Source organism: Cyprinus carpio, chromosome A3 (genome assembly GCF_018340385.1).
Source record: "Cyprinus carpio isolate SPL01 chromosome A3, ASM1834038v1, whole genome shotgun sequence".
In the NCBI taxonomy this organism is placed as follows: domain Eukaryota; kingdom Metazoa; phylum Chordata; class Actinopteri; order Cypriniformes; family Cyprinidae; genus Cyprinus; species Cyprinus carpio.
This window is the reverse complement of record NC_056574.1, coordinates 12,022,019-12,039,658: the sequence shown is the minus strand read 5'-3', so window position 1 is coordinate 12,039,658 and position 17,640 is coordinate 12,022,019. Positions and strand designations below refer to the sequence as shown.

Here is a 17,640-nt window from a genome sequence, read left to right as displayed (position 1 = left end):
AATGAAGTTCTATTTCTCTTCTCACCAGACGGTGGTGCTTGCTACTTTCTTATTTAATTGGTTAACTCTGGTTTGCTTGAATCCAGTGTATTTGGCCTCAGAAGACTCCTTGCTTGCTGTCTATAGTACAATGAAACAATTGCTTATAAAGGTCTGATGTTTCTGAAGATAATGTAAAAACATTAAAAAAAGATTGTAATGAAACTAATAGTCCATTTTTTAAATAAACCATCAAATATATGTCTTATAGCCTTTGAAGATTCTTAAAAATAGGGTACATAACAAATTTAATTAAGATTTTAAAGCCCCCATCTGCATATCAAGAAACAGTCAATCTGAGCTTCAACTGCATGGGTCACATTAATCCCATTATTATCAGCACTACTTATCAATATACTTCCATTTTTATTTTGTTTTTGTACATTGTTGATGTAACTGGTGATAAAACAGAAGAATAAACTAGAATGTACCTGCGATGAATGTCTAATGGTCCACTGAGTGGTTGCCAGATGGTTACTTAAGTTATTGCTGCAAGTCAAATGTCTCTTTGATATTTCGGTCCCCTGCTGCATTATATTTCTATTTTTAAACTTTGTTTTTTTATTGCTCAAGTACAAGCAGTAGTAAAATGATATCCTGCCTTACCAAACAGGCTCGCAAACACCACTAATTGTGATTTATCGTTACTAGAATTTTACATTGTAGCTCATGAAATTAATTGTCTGGTGTGTGATTATTAAACAAATGTTTTTATTGATTTGCAATGAAACCAGAACCTGATTCTATTAGAGATACACTCTATAAATATGCTTTAAAAAATGAAAATAAAAAATAAAAAATTAAGTCGCAATTGAGTGGCGAGATGTCTGTCAGGTTGGAGGGGCATGTTAATCTATTCTCTGAATGAATGAGAGATGTGGAGATTATCTGACAGACTGCTGATCACACTGAACCAAAGACTCACAGCACACATGCACGGGGCGTCTGAATGGTTGATTCAGAAAAACTGTTGCATAAGTAGAACATGGAGATCAGGATCATCATACTGGACATGTCGTGTGTGTGAATAGTGAGCTGCTGAAAGGTTATATGTGCATAAATAAAATTCATTGTTATGACTATTATTTTGCTTTATCCAAGTTTTAGTTAAACTTTTTAAAAATTCATGCCATGACTTGAAAGATAATTTGTGCAACATTTATCAGTATTTTGCAATTCACAAGGCATGTTCTTTCTTTTTAAAAACAAATACATCAAATATAGTTTTTAACTGCCATATGTAAAGTAATAAAAATAACCTATAAAATTATAATAAATATACAAATATAATAAAAAATAAAATATCAATATAAAAAAGTGAAACAGATATGGTCTTAGGCTTATGAATACATTAAAATGTATAAATAAATAAAGCAAAATAAAAACACAAAAAATAAAATCTGTATAAACACTAAATGTCTTATTTAATATTGCATGAACTATGGAAAACAAACTGGATTAATCTCATACATGTATCTGTACATGTGGATGTTGCATCCTGTTACTTTTTTAGGGGGCTGATGATGACAACTTGATTGTTTTGGAAAGAGGAAGGACCATCGTGTGCAGGTATAATCATCTTATGATGCTCAGAACTATATAAGAGCTGTTGGGAGAGTGTGTGTTGACAGAGAGCCTCAAACTGACCACCTCGACACACATAGAGGCACAGATAAAAGGCTAGCAGGTGAGTGCATCTGTTTAAGAACAGAACATATAGGATGGAAATGATTTGTAACGATTTTTGTTAGGCTTAAAGTTCCAGTTATACCTAATGCTTATACTGATTTAATATGAATTATATATGTTTGCGTGTATTGATATAAGTTGACCACAAAAATTATCTGTCACTTAAAAATGTCTGAATGAATGTCATTCAATGGCATGGAAAGAAAGAAAGATAGAACATGCACACCTATCAAGCAAAACATTTCACAATTACAGGTGTGTAATGATAAAAACAATAGATATATTGTTCAAAATTAAGACAAAATATATTATTTAACTTTTTGTTTGTTTGATGTTAGTGGAACATGTTCATAGTTAAAGGCTGTTCAATGACAATAGCTATAACTATAAAGCTGTAATGATGATTCTAATCCTATAAGAATAGCAACTTCACATTACAGATATAACGATAACAGCACAGGGGAATGTATTTGCTGGAATTACTTTCAGAGCGATTTTTTCCAGCTGATGAACGATGAAAAAATTGAGAGCCAGTCAGAACCCTCTTTATTTAAATAGTATTTGAAGCTAAACAGAGCATGCCTTTGGTGTAGACGCTATATAGTTATTGTTATAGTTGTCTTCTTGGTGTGAACGGGTCTTTAATGTGATGAACTACATCTTTGAACCTGAACAGAATCGACTTCATTCATCTACTAAAAATCACCAAAACAACAGTTGATTAAAAACATTAAGCAAAAATGAAGAAAAATTTAGTGAAGAGGAAAAATGCTGCAGTATTAGAGACGCAGTTAGATGCTAGCTTTGATATGTTTGCATTTAATGCAAGACATTCAGATATTTTAAGCATGTCTTAAGTGTCCAGATCTGTTATAGGGCCACTGTCTCAACTGTGACAGAGAAACTATTGTCATGCAAGTGATGTTTTGAACACATTTCCTGTACTGCTGCACAGTAAACAAGCAATGAACTCTTGTGGGTTTGAGCTGATGAAGGAAAGAGTTTGACTTCAAGCACGTTCTGCTGATTGTGCTGACCTTCATCTAATCAGATTAACTGGGAGAAACCCTCTGGACAGCAGATTAGAGGGGGGCTTGATCAATTTAAATGGGATTAAAGGAACCTCCTTCATTATCATATGTCTGCACACTGGGATTTAATTATTATTTATGCAATATATTCCATTGCATTTTCACCTAATGATTAACACAAGATTAGCAGTCTCATCCCCACAATCTCTTACAGTATCATCATCAGTTTCAGCGTGCAGTGCTTGCTATTGGTTTTCTGTCTTGTGAATATGGATACCTCCAAGCCTAAAGCGAGCAGCAAGGTAGCCACACGGGCCACAGCACCCGCAGTCCCAAAAAGGGTCCGCGCCCAAGTTCAAACAGAGGTCAACACGACAGTTCAAGAGCAAGCCGCCCAAAAAGGGTATCATTGGGTACAAATACTTTTAATATTTATTTATTTATTTATTTATTGGATCTTATGTGGATTTGCATGTTGTATCTGTGTTAATATTAATGTTATCATTCAGACTTTGGTGAAGATATTCCTGGAATGGAGGGATTGGGAACTGGTATGGTACAATTTGGAGTCAAAAATATTATTATATATAATAAATATTACTTTTGACATTATGTGTTAATCATATTTTTTCTCTTTCACGACTTTAATGTAATCTGTCCATGGAGGCGTTCAGTCACCTAGAGTTACATGAGCTGGCCCAGTATGGGCCCAATTATTATATGAGGTCACACTTCCTGTTCCCACATCCCACTGAACGACATCCTGCACCTTAAGACATCTTTTAAATATTAATATTCATTTAGGCTATAGCAATATCTTTGGTAGAAGTTTGGTTAGTCACTTATGTACAGCTTGAAACAGCATTTAATAAATCAGCATTAATGAACTGGATGTTAGATAATCTACCTCTTCAAACAGATTTCCTGTAGATCTGGATTAATTCTGTCGCCCAATACTAATTCCAGATAGCATTTTCCTTCTTCTTCTTCTCTTTTTTTTTTTTTTTTACTTAATTATCTTATGTATTATAGTGTTGTCATATTGACATGTAATGAGCATTTTAGGTGTCACTTCTTGCTTTTATAACAACTTTTACTTTGATATTATCCTGCAAACATCACATCGTAATAGCTATAGCATCATCAGTTGTGGATCTTTTTTTTTTTTTTTTTTGCAATGGATGTTTATGGTTTCATTTTGTCAAGTTGCAAAAGTTCAAAATGAGTTTTTGGGTTCTGTGGGGTCTCGGTGTCTGCCCATAGTGCGAGTACAGGGAGCAGCTCTCTGTGAGAGACCCGGCCCAGTTTATTGGCCTTATGATGCTGGAGAACCAGACAATACGAGTCTGACTCATTGCTGGCAGCAACTTTGGACATAAAATAAAATAAATTAATAATTATTAATTTTCTACTTTTTCCTTTCGACTGTCTGTCTGAGTGCTTCCTCAACCTCTGGTCAAATACAAACTGAAACATTATGCAGTCTGTAAACTTTAAAGTAAGATGTGGTTTTCATACCTGTTTTTGAACACAACGCAAACACTTAGTGACTCTTAAAATATCCCAGGGCCATTGCATTAGATAAAATATTATCAAGCTAAGCGTTCTTTGCAATTCAGTATATTAACATTTGCGTTAAATGTTTTTGTAACGGAGGCCAGCTGGGTAAGAGCTGCGCAGTAAACCTCATTTCCCTTGATCTCAAGTGGTACACTAGTGACTGACGCTAGAGGCTGTGGTCTTTAGCCTCCTTGTTAGTGTGCCCATCTCCTATGCCGGCTACCAGGGTTCGAGTCCCACTCAGAGTGGGTGCGAGTAGGACCCAGCGAGGTTACATTGTGCCGTGACCCAGATGTGAGTGAGGTTTAGAGGGGTGAGTGTAAAGGAGGCCTAGCTGGTAGGAGCAGTGCAGGTAAACCTCACTACCAGCTGATCTCAAGAGGTGCACTAGCGACTGACATTAGAGGTTGTGGTCTTTAGTGTCCTTGTTAGTGCGCCTGTCTCCCATGCCAGTGACCCGGGTTGAGTCCCGCCTCGGGTGGATGTGAGTAGGACCCCATGGGAGTTAAATTTAGTTATTGAGGCCATTCACACAAAACGTGTTTTTGCTTTTTTTTTGCGTTAGTTTTGCCAGTAACGAAACTCAGTCCTCAAGATGGCGATGGAGTTACATTCAAATGTCTGTGTTATTAAACTGAATGTGTCGATGCTCAGGTAAGTTACGATAAACATTACCGGTGGAATAACATAATGTTTGACGATGTGACTGACTAACTTTTTAATGTAATATAAGTTTTTTTATGTCAGGTTTTTCATTCTTAATATTTCAGTATCTCATCGGTTCTTTTGTAACTAAAGAAATAGCTGTGTTGTTTATGTTTGCGCATGCGCTCAATCGCGATCTACTGTAGCACAAACGTTGCATGCACCTGCTGTTTTCTTCAAAAACATTAGCGAGCTTTTGGCTAGCCTTGGTTATAGAATCATAAATTTATGATTATTTTTATTAAATCAAACCACACGTAAACACATTTTAAAATGATTATATTGCACAAAATAAACATGAAACTCTTCAAGTACCCATCAGATACTTTTACACTTAGGCCTACATTTAATGTTAACTACTGATATGTTAACTTTTTTCCAGATTTTTTGCAAACAGTTTTCATCATGACATAAGTTGACCTGTACTGTTCAATATTGCACTCCTTGTGTTGCATTATAAAATGCAGTTTGCGAGTATTTTACTTTTGACCAAATTGACACAATAAGAATAGATATTTCATGAAAACATTTACAAACAATGAAAACCAATTAATTCTTGTAATGGCTTTAAAATTTTAACATGCTATCATGAAAAAATCCTTGTAATGCCTTAAAATTTTACATGCTATCATGAAATTCTTAGACTGTTTTATCTCCAGAATAAACAATTTAACATCTCCAGATGTCAAATGCAATGAATTCAATTAAATACAGGCTGGTTCATATTCCCCATGGCACAATATCCTGTTACTGAAAACATCTGAAATCCATTCATTGCACTGATTGTAAGTACACAGCATGCTGAGCTCTGCTCCACCGTATCTTCTGCAGCAGACGGTCCGTTATGAACATAGTGAGTATCTGGACCCCCAGCAGGAATGATGACTACCATAACAATCACTCCACTGTGCTGATTAATCCAGCGTGAGATACTTCCCAGACAGCCGCCCAGGAAGATCACGCTCTGGGCCGAGAACTCGTCCAGCTGTTGGGCGCCCACCTCCACACTGGCTGTTTCCCACACTGTCCCATTCTCTAGGGGGTCCTATGCAACATGATGGGGGGCACTCCGCATGCCGGGACCCCTGGAGCTGAACAGTTGAAATACCTGTGCCAGAGAAATGCTTACAGGTGAAACACAATCAGATGCATTGGGCAACATTTTTTATATTTTTCTGAAGGAATTTGTGGGTAGTGCATAACTGATAGTGTTAGGGTGCATGCTTAGACATTGCTACTTTCAATGGTTGCTAAGGGGATCTGACTGATGTTTGGCATGTTTGTTTTGTGGTTTCTATGTGTTTGTTTACTAGCTGAAGCCAAAAGACTTCATGCGAAAACTTGCTGTCAAGTGTTTTTAGTGCATGCAGGATCAAAAATGCACTAAGTCTTATTACAGAATTTCCATCCCACTGTTGTTTAATAACCCATGTCCTCAGATATTCTGGTCTCTAGATAAAGCTCAGAGCTCAGGTCCTTCCTTCAGTGTAAGTCCATAGGATTCCTACAGGTTTTTTTTTTTCTTCTTTTTTTTTTTTGAAATCCAACAGGTGTCAAGTGTTAATACTTGCTAAACCTATGCATTAAGACAGGGATTCCCAAACTTATAGTCCAGCCGAAACCCTTTTGTTTTGATGATAATAATAGTGATAATAGTACTTACTGCTAATATAATAATAATAATGATAATATTTATGATAATATCATCATGTTATTGGTAATTTCATTAATAATAATAATAATTATTTGTATTGTTATTATTATTTGAATTGAAATACAAAAAATAAACTAAAATATGAAAATTAAAAACAAAAATAAAAAAAAAAAATAAAGTATAAAACTTAACTTAAATTTCTAAAATAATATCTTGAATTCAATTATTATTATTAGATGATAAAACATATGATAAAACATTTATTAATAATTCCAAATAGTTTTTATCAAACACTTCTTGCTGCTCTCAGTGCCATTTTCACAACAATTTGATGTTAAATAGTGTATTACAGATAATGTTACCCCAAACTCATATCATCGGTTGAACAAGAAGATGCTACTGTATGTTTGCTCAAATATGACCTAAAATATTTTCTTGAATTACCCACTGAGATTTTAATAAGAGAGGTTAAGAGATTGTTAAACAATAGATTTAAGAGATTTTAAAAACAGAAGTTAATAATGCAATAATTTAACAAGACATTTGCATGTTCACAGTTTTCCGATGCCTGACCATGCAAGTGAACAAATAATATATTATTTCAGTTTTTTTTTTTTTTTTTTTTTTTTTTATTTCAGTTTTTTTTTTTTTTTTTTTTTTTTTTTTACATTTTTATGATTTAATCAATTAATTTTCATCAAACACCCACAGTCAGTTCCTTCAAGAACCCTTCAATTTGGGAAACCCTGTGTTAAGATGTTACAGGAGAAAGTGTGCTAAAATAGAAAAAATGGACACACCCTCACCTTTAAATTCAGTCGAATAGAGCCATTATTTGTCTATAATGAGTAACTGTAAATTGGGATTGCAAAATGAGGATGATGGTGTAATAAAATGAAACATAATTGGAAAGCCCAAAAAGGGACAATTATACGAAAAGTCTGAAAAGGATCAAAACCAACAAGCAGGCCAAACTATGATTCCAGATCCCACTGGAAAGCATTAAATACTGGAGAGGCTCTACATTACAAAATTAGGTTGTATAATCCATTGTATTTAACTTTGGGACTACTTTCAGTGTTGGAAACCCATGAAGTTACTCATGATGTCACCCCTGCTCTGGCTTGATTTCCACTCACACATTGATTCCCCAGTCTCTGTAGGTATCGGCCCCGCAGCACTGCAGGCCCGTCTGGATCTCATCAATGATGAACCTCAGGTCCAGGTCGTCCTGGTACCAGTGCACCATTGCGGCCAACATGCCTGAACGCAAGTAATTCTCGATCTGCCCTTGCAGGCTGTACAACACGACCACCGCCGCCAGAACCTGAACCACCAAAAGGACCAGGACAAAGGCTGAGAAAGTCCGAAGAAGACACATGTTCTTCCGCAGTGCCCCCTACGCATCCCATTCAGGCTCAGCATGGGCAAGAATGAGGCCCAGGAACATGAAGAGCACAGCATGGGGTCCGTCCCCGATACCGCTGATTCTTCTCCTGAGCGAAGGACTCTTTGTTGATCATAAGCCCCAGAGGCCGATGACTAGTGAGACCAGACCAAGAACAGTGAAAGAGCAGGTTGCTCGTGATCAGGAGATACTTGAGAATATAGTCCGCCTCCCAGCTGGAGCTGAGAGGCTCGTGAGCGAAGAGACGTTCCTTGATGAAGCTCTGGTCGACTCTTCATGGCTGGATAAAGTTGAGCTCGTCTGACTTCCTGAACTGTCGTGTGTTGCCAGATACGAGACAGCTGAGGTACCTCCTGCATTATTTACATCCCCCTTAATGGTATAAGTAGAAAGTTAATGAATTTGGTCAGTTGAAAACCCCAAGAGCCAGATTCACTAAATAATTTCAGGGAACCAATAATAACAATAATAACACCACAACAACAATAATAATAATAATAATATAATAATAAATAATAATAATAATAATAATAATAATAATACAATTAAATAAAATATTAAATAAAATATTAGGATTAAAAAATAGAACTGTTACCTTCACAAATAACTGAAACCCTAAAATATATAAAAATCTAAATAGAAATGCTGTATTTAAAATAATATTAGTAATACCTAGTAGGGTAGTAATAGTAGCAGTAGTAATAATAATAATAATTATTATTATGATTAATATTATTATAAAAACACAGATAATTACAAAAAAGACTAAAAATAATGGTTACAAAACTATAATATTATTATTATGATATTATTCAAGATAAAATAATGTATCATAATATGAATTATTAGTATAATTCATATTTATAATAATAATCATAGTAAATTATAAATAAATAATAAGACAATAAAAAAAAAAAAAATTAATGAGAATAGAAGTAGTAGTAAATGATGATGCGTAATAGTTTAATTAAACGCTCTTGCAACTGTCAGAATCATTAGCTAACACAAAAAACTACTCTGTTTGCCGCTCTGAATGGTTTGTACAGAAATCCTGCCGAACTGAACTTAAAGGGGACATTAAGATTACAATACTTTAAAAAAAAAAAGTGCAATCAACTGACAAATTTTCCCACTATAAAATTCAAAGAAAGTAAACAAATAAGAAACCACACTACCTTTGGTATAAGAGGCTTGTTTCTCTCTATTCTGGACCGTGATTCCTCCGCTCCCAGAAAAAGAGAAAAGTCTCCCAAAAGATGGAAAACGCCCCATACCTCCCAAATACCGGGAGTGGACCTCTTTCTGTGCTCCAGAATCCTCAGGGAGGGATGCTGGTCGACTGAAGAGAGTAGAGAGGACAGAAGTGAAGGCAGTGAATCACATTGCGAGTGGCCCATGGCACGGCATTCCATGCATCATGTGAGAGTCACACAGTAACTGAGGATTAGAGGGTCCAGGGTTTTGAAGCGGCCCTGAGGCTCAACCAACGGTGTGCAGCTCACATGAAAGAATAAAAGCATTAGCAAGATGCTCCACTGCTTCACCACTCAGACACAATAAAGCTCCAATCTAAGCATTAGTTTTATAGTCAGTTTTGTGGTTATTAACTAAAACATTTTAAAATGTTTTTCTTAACTTAAATTTAAAAATGAACAAATAAACAATATAAATAAATACAATATAACAATATTTTAAATAAATGAAATAAGGCATTTAATATAAATAAAACATAAATACAAATATTAAAAAAAATAAAATAACATTTAAAATTATAATTAGACAAATAAATATTTAACCTTAATAATATGACCAAATAATGCCTTCAATTAAATAACTCTAAAAACTAAATCTGTTAATTAAAGTAAATAGAATTCGTATTTAACATAATACATGAAATAAAGTACAAAACAAAATTAAAATAACATAAAAATAAATATAAACTAGTAATAAAATTAAATAAGAGGAAACACAGGAAACAGTTCAAATGAATTATCGTCATAAAAATAAGATTGCATTAAAGCAAAAAATCTGAAAATAATATTATGACTAGTTATTTTAAATACTTTAACATTTATTAGAAATATTGCTATCCTTCATAACTTGAAATAAATCTAAAAAGGGAATATTACTAAATTTGAAATACATGATGTGGGTGCAAACATAAATTGAAGATGCTAATGTTATAGAACTCTCTGACCTTGGCTGTATTAGGTAAAATAATACAGCTAAATCATTGCAAAATCCTTCACACAATGCGTATGTGCAAGCAAAAAATTACTTTATCAGCTAATTTTAAAAATGAAAATTTCCTAATATATCTTATAAATACTATAATGAATTAATGTTGTCTGAGGGTGTAAGCACCTATTTCTGTTTGTTCATACTGAAATAAGGAATACTATGAGATATGGCCAGTTTAGGAAAACATTTTCATAATAATAATATTATTATAATAATAATAATAATGTTGCTGATCGTTATTCACCCTGAAAATGTTAAATATTAACAATAATATGCTGTAAAAACATAGCTGCCATAAAAAAAAAAGTGTCTCCATTTGCACTTTTCGGATAGTCAGACCAGACAGGTCAATAACCAGAGATACAGTGGCGAAGGCAAGGCTGAGACCAGAACCAGGACAGGCACCGATCAGGGGAGATAGCAAACAATCACAGGGAACAGGCTCAATCCAAGTCAGGGCAGGAAGAGAAACAATCGATAAACGGTAAACAGGTCCAGGTCAAACCAATACGGCAGAATCAATAGTATAACAAAACGATAAGTAGTGACAGCCGGCAAATCAAGACTTCGCGGGTGTAGGAAGGCGTGGTGCTTATCTGTGTGTGTGTCTATTGGATGCAGGTGTGTGGGTGTAATAGTCCTGGGATGAGGCAGGATGGGAAAGGGAGTTTCATGGGTACAGTCAATTAGGTGAGAGTTTCCTCTGGTGGTGGGCGGATAGGCAGCACTTGGAGCCTAATTTGTAACAGAGCCCTCCCCTGCGAGCGGATCTGACGCGAGGGAAGCAAACGACGCCGGGGTCTACCACGAGGTCGAGAATGGGGACGGTTTTTTTCCGATGCGTACGATGGAAAAACTCCTCTGTGCCGAGTGTGGGGCGAGGATATCTCAGCTCTGACCAAGAACGCTCATACCGGTTCCGTACCCCTCCCAATCGGCAGATACTGGAGAGTGCCCAACCTGGCGGCCTGGAGAGTCAAGCAACTTGTGCACTCGCTAAGCCTAGCGCCGTCACCAGAAGAATGGGGGGGATTCTGCAGTCTGGCTCCTCCTACAGCTCGCTCCCGGACAACCAGCGGGTTTTAGAAGTGATACATGGATGGTGGAGAATACGTAATTAGTGGGCAGGTCTAAAACGGAACGAAACTGGAGTATTGTTTTTAGATTTTGAAGGGGGGGGGGGGGGGGGGGACCGAAAATACCTGGGACGAGTTTTTTCATGGCAGTATGAGGCGTAGATCTTTAGTGGAGAGCCAGACACATGCCCTGGGTGTATGCGGGGCTGAGGCGTTCTGTGCGTGAGCTGCTTGTTCTTGTTGCCTTACGCAGAAAGTAGTGGGTATAGCTGGTCCCAGAACCTCTCACTGCGTTGCAACAATCTGTGGACTGAGGGGCGGGTCGTGGGCTCGCCGCCAAGGGGAACAAGGGGGGTTGGTGTAACCCCAGCACGCATTTAAAGGGGGGTCTCCCCCGTGGCGGTTTCATGAGAGAATTATGTGCATATCTCCGCCCAAAAATAAGTACCCTGCTTCCAGTCCGCATGTCGTTGGTGGGCCCCCCCCCCCCCCCCCCAAAGGATCGAGGAAGCCGAATAATTTCCTGTGATTCAGGCGTTCAGTATGTCGTTGGACTGAGGATGGTAGCCAGATGTGAGGCTGATGTTCCCGTTCAGATTTTGAAGCAAGGCAGTTTTTTTTTTTTTTTTTTTCCGGAGGCAAGCACGGGAGCCTCCTTTGTAACAATTCTTTCTCTGGACATTTTGTCGATCTGTACAAATTGATAATCGCTCAGACAGAAAAACTGCTAGTCTGTTATTTTTGTGGAAATCTATGATTTCTTCTTTCATTTCTATGTTGATAAATGAAATGCACCTGTTAAATCTGGCGATGGGTTGAAAGTTGTGTGCCAATCCTGACACGTTAACCCATATTCAGTGGAGCAGGCTGTAAAAATCTATGAAAACATATGCATCACCTCAGCTCTGCAGTTGCTTTGATGCTGATTTAGAAGTACAGTATATCACTGGGAAGGTTTTAGATAATATATTAGACACTCTCTAAAGAGCAAGACACAATAAAAATTGTAAATTCAGTATATCTGACACTTAAGTTGTGTAAAGTTTATTATTTCTCTTGTTTCTTCTCATTTTCTGGCATTAAAAATGATTTCCATGAAAATGTATTGTTTGCTCCTCTACTTTTTTCACCAGCTTGCCACATTCCACCCCAGAAATATTCTTTGATTGCAGCATGCGAGTTTCCTATTTTTATTTATATATTTTCCAAAGATGGTGACTGAAAAATCAGGTTCAAATATTAAAAACACCTGCTACATCACTTACACCCATATAGAGTGAAAAACAGTGTCTAGTGAAACTGGTTATCATCATTGCTAATAAGAATCAATGAGTCACACTGAAAAAAATGATGTAATCACGCCACACTCTGTTTTCTCTATGTTGTTCTTGTTCTCCTAGAGATGTGGATTGTGCATTTATTTTAGGGTGACTGTACGTCCTCTTTTTCCCAGACGTGTCTAAATTGCCTAAAATGTCAAGGTTTTGGCTTTGTTTTCCTATTGTTTTCACCAAAAAATGTAAATTAGCCCATGAAGTACCCTCAAGGCCTCCTAGGTGTATATGACTTTCTTCTTTCAGAAAAAATCCAGTCATGTTGCAGTGCATCAGTCCAAAAGAAGTTAAATAAAGTGCATCCTTTCATAATAAAAAAGTGTCTCACATGGCTCTGGGGGGTGAACAAAGGCCTCCGACCTCATATGTCATCTGCCCAGAACTACTTCAGTGTGCAACTGTAAGGCACAAGCTAGATTAAAGTGATTATTACGTTTTGAATATGGATATTTTTCTTACAAAAACGCATCGATTCACTACAGAAGGCCTTTGTTCACCCCCCGGAGCCATGTGAGGCACTTTTTATTATGAATGGATGTGCTTTATTTCACTTCTGTTGGACTGATGCACTGCAACAACACCCGCTGAGTGCCATTAAACAGCTTGAAAGATCAAAGACAATTTTTAATATAACTCTGATTGGTTTCGTCTGAAAGAATGGACTTAATAACTAATGACATTTCTTTTTGAAACATTGTTGTACATGTCCAAAAATGTACAGTCACTATTCTTGTTTGGTGTGCCAAGAATAATAGTTTTTTTTTTATAACTTTTTTTTTTTTACAAAATTGATCACTATGATTTTTTCCCCCATAACAGATTTGAGCTTGAATACAAGTAGGAACAATGAACTACTGTTAAAGTCTTACTTCTGTTTGAACCATGTGGTCAACTTTATTATGTCACTGCCTTAAATATGACGTTTAAGACAGAGTCATTGTTTTTATATATATTTTAATTTTTATATTCTTTATATTGCATATTCTTTTATAATGTCACTGCCTTAATATGATGTTAGAAAGATCAAGTCATTGTTTTTATATATATTTTACATTTTTTATATTTTTATATGCTATATATTTTCAAATTTGTATATTTTAATTTCGGGGAACTTTTTATCATTTCAAATATATATAAACTAATTTTAAAATATATGTATAACCCATTGTTTTCAGATTTGCATTTTAGGACTGGCGTTACCATCACCGCTGCAGCTCTGTGTAACCAGAGAATGCCAGAAGGCGAGAAAGAGGGCGAGAAATCATTAAAAACAGAGCGAGTGGGACAGATTTTTCATTCTGGCACCAGGGGCTCAGTGTGGTGTCATTATTTCCATAAGTCCACGCTGGCCTGTTCTGCAAAACGTTTTCTGTGAAGCCTGTGCATTGGATCAGAGCTTATTGCTGTTGATTAGTCCAGGACTTGAGCCCAGATTCAGGATCCTGAGGTTCTGCTGGGTCAGAGGTGGAGAATTAACCTGCCTTCTGTTTTACCCTAATCATTTGGACAGTGGTCTGCAATTGCTGGGCAACATATTTGACTTCAACTACAATAGCAGATTGTTTTTGGAGTTTACGGATATCAGGCATTTTGAGGCAGAGCAGCCAAAGAAAAGGTGGTCTCCTTTAAAATGGAATAAGCATTAATCTCGTGCTTCCTTTCTATTCCCATTTGTGCTTCCTTTGTGGCTTTGTTGTCAGACTTTTTCATGTAAAAGTACATCCATGAGCTGTACTGATGCCTTTTACCCAGACAGGTTTGAGACCTCCGGGAGGAATTTGTAACCAGAATGTCCACAAGATAGCATAAGCCCATAACATTTGTAAGTGAATCTCATGAAAACATGTGCATGGCATTTTTCACCCCAACAATCTCAAGAAAATGCATGCATTTATGTTTGCATTTATTAATTAAGCATAAATGCTAGACTTCCATGAAACTATTTATGCATGCATGCTTTTTATTTATTTGTTTATTTATCCATGCATTTACTCATTTATTTGTTTATGCATGCATGCATCAAAGCATTTTTATTCCCATTCTCAATACTAATTGTGGTAAGATTCTTATTACTGTAACGTAGGAATTCAATTATATAATTTAATTGTATAATGTAAATATAATTTATATTTACATTATACAATTAAATTTATCCCTCTATACATTTGGTCACTGGCAAAACATTCACTAATATGTGGAAATATTTGCAATATATGTGCTTGCAAATTATTTGTAGTTTTCAAAGGATGTGCATTTTTCCTGCTTTTTCTTCACCACTATAATGCAATTTGAGCTCATCTATAACAATTAAAACTACACCGTTTTCATAAATCTCATTCTTGCGTTGCAGAAGTAGTGTGTTTTTGGGCATCCATTAATTTCCCAAATGCAATCAGACCAGAAGATGCTGATGTCTCCTGCATTCTCACACTGACCGGTTTCGACTGGATTAGCAGTGCCTGTTTCTTTATAGGGCATCTCTTTTCAACACAGGGAAATTCAACTCTACATCTCACTTTCTGTTTTATAAATGTCTCAGGTATGACCTTGGATGAATCTGAGGGGTTTGCAAGCCCCTGTTTATCATTTCATCTTCAATCATGTATCTTTTTTTATTTTATGTTTTGTATTTTTTTATTTTTAGGCTCATTGTGTGCACAAATATTTGTCTTTTAATAGTTATTTGGCCAGATTGATGAGATTAAAGTTTTTGTTTAGGGGAAAACCTGAAAGCTTAATTGCACTCTTGTTCAGTTTATGTAATTTGTAATAGCTTTGGGATATGTGGATGCCGCTGTGATGGCTATATGTGTTCTGCATCATGAATCTTAGTCTCTTTTCTGGTCCATATGTAGCAAAGTTAATTTTATCTGTCCATAACACTTTACTCATCCAGCCAAAATGACTCAATCACTGAAACTTCTCTGAAGCGTTTGAGGATATTTACATGTGTTTGACCTTTCAGTCAAGAGGAGACAGTATTAATGTATTTTAAGATTATCATTCCTCATGCATATTGTTATTCCAGCCCAAACTTAGAAAGAAATCTCTGGAGAAAAAAAACTGCCATGAACTTGTAACTTATTTACAGACCAGAATATCAGAAAGACTTGTTCATGGTGGGCTTTGTTCAGTAAATAACCTATGGAACCCTGTTTCCGCCCCAGGATAAAAAAAAAAAAAAAAAAAAAAAAAAAAGATAATTTAAACTATTTATCTCACAATTCTGGCTTTTTTTTCTCACAAATCAGTGAAAAAGTCATGATTGCAGTTAAACTCAGAATTGTGAGACATAAGTTTAAAGCGTAGCAGCGTTTTGGCGAATTTAGTCCTATTTGAAGTTATCCTAATAAGAGCGTAGCAGCGTTTTGGCGAGGAGTAGAATTTTTCAAAGCATATTTCACAAATTAATTGTATTCTGAAGCACAGTATGAAGACCAAAGGGAATGACCCTTTCAGCCACCGCATGAAATTTGGTCGTTACAAAACTGACATTTCTAGAAAATAGCAGCTTTACAATGACACTACTGTACTTCATTCAAGTCCCCCAAAAATGGCTGGTCATCCACGTAAGACAAATGCATGACAGGACAGGATAATGCAGAGACTCTCAAAGGAGAATCAGTTCAACACTGCAGCTGGAATTACTCACCAGTTCAGCGATGGACAGGGAATGTTTAAGAAAAGTTAAACTAAAAGCGCACTCTGCTGTGTCCAAGCCTCTCATCAGCAGAAAGAATCAAAAGGCTAGACTCACATTTTCTGAGGAGTATGATGTGTGGACAGAAGAGAACTGGTCCAAAGTTCACTTTAGTGATGAGAGCAAGTTTAGTTTATTTGGGTCCGATGGGAAACATTTTGTGCGGCGTCAAACTGGGGAAATACTGAAGTTAAGTGTGTAAAGTCAGTGAAAGGTGGAGGAGGAAGTGTCATGTTTGGGGGATGTTTTCTCCAGCAGGAGTTGGGCTCTTATAGAGCTTCATGGCAGGTGAATGTATATATATATATATATATATATATATATATATATATATATATATATATATATATATATATATATATATATATATATATATCAGAACCTCCTTCAGCAACATGCAGTTCCTTCCCTGCAAGCATCTCCCAATCAGCTTGCAATTTTCATGCAAGACAATGCCCCATCACACTGCAAACGGATAAAGCAGTTATTTGAAGCTGAAAACACTAAAATAATTAAATGCCTGGCCCACACCACAAACTGGCCCCAAATCAAAAAATTTCTATGTGATGAAACACCAAGATCACACCAGAGCAGTGTGAGAAACTAGTCAACAAATTCATACCAATTGTCTGAATAATACATTCAAAGCAGGAGCCTCTACACTTCCTACTAATTTCTGACAGCTGTAACCCTCCAAGGTTTTAGTTGTAATCTTTCGTGCTACAGTGGTTACTGTTCTCTAATTTTGATCGTGTTTTTCACAAAATAAAGGTTTTTATTGAAATTCCTCGGTTATTTTGTCAAACATGTAGTAGAACAGTGGTATATCCCTTCAAATTTTGAGTGATGGAGATTAACAATGTTTCAGAAAAAATCTATAAAAAGTATTTATAGATTGTTCTCTAATTTTGATCTCCACTGTATATACTCAAATAGCAAGATATAAACTCAAATTGTAAGATATAATTTTGCGATTTTTCTGGTGGCAGAAACAAGTTCCTAAAGTAACAACCACACAACCACCCAGAACAACTCAAATTAACTTTTTATTTTTTTTATATATTTTTCTGGTGGCAGAAACAAGTTCCTAAAGTAACAACCACACAACCACCCAGAACAACTCAGAAACTGCTTAGCAATGCTCTGACGTCACAAAAACAGGTTTTGCACAGGTAAGCACCACACACATTCCCTTCAGTCTAG

The 17,640-nt window shown here is 36.1% G+C and overlaps 1 protein-coding gene and 2 pseudogenes across 1 annotated transcript in view; 1 reads left to right on the top strand and 2 right to left on the bottom strand.

Annotated features, from left to right (window-relative positions):
• Nucleotides 1-17,640, bottom strand: part of LOC109059404 (nuclear factor 1 X-type-like) — a 723,368-nt gene that overhangs the window by 499,768 nt on the left and 205,960 nt on the right.
• LOC122135558 lies at nucleotides 3,021-3,533 on the top strand (annotated as a pseudogene).
• LOC122136217 lies at nucleotides 5,796-9,358 on the bottom strand (annotated as a pseudogene).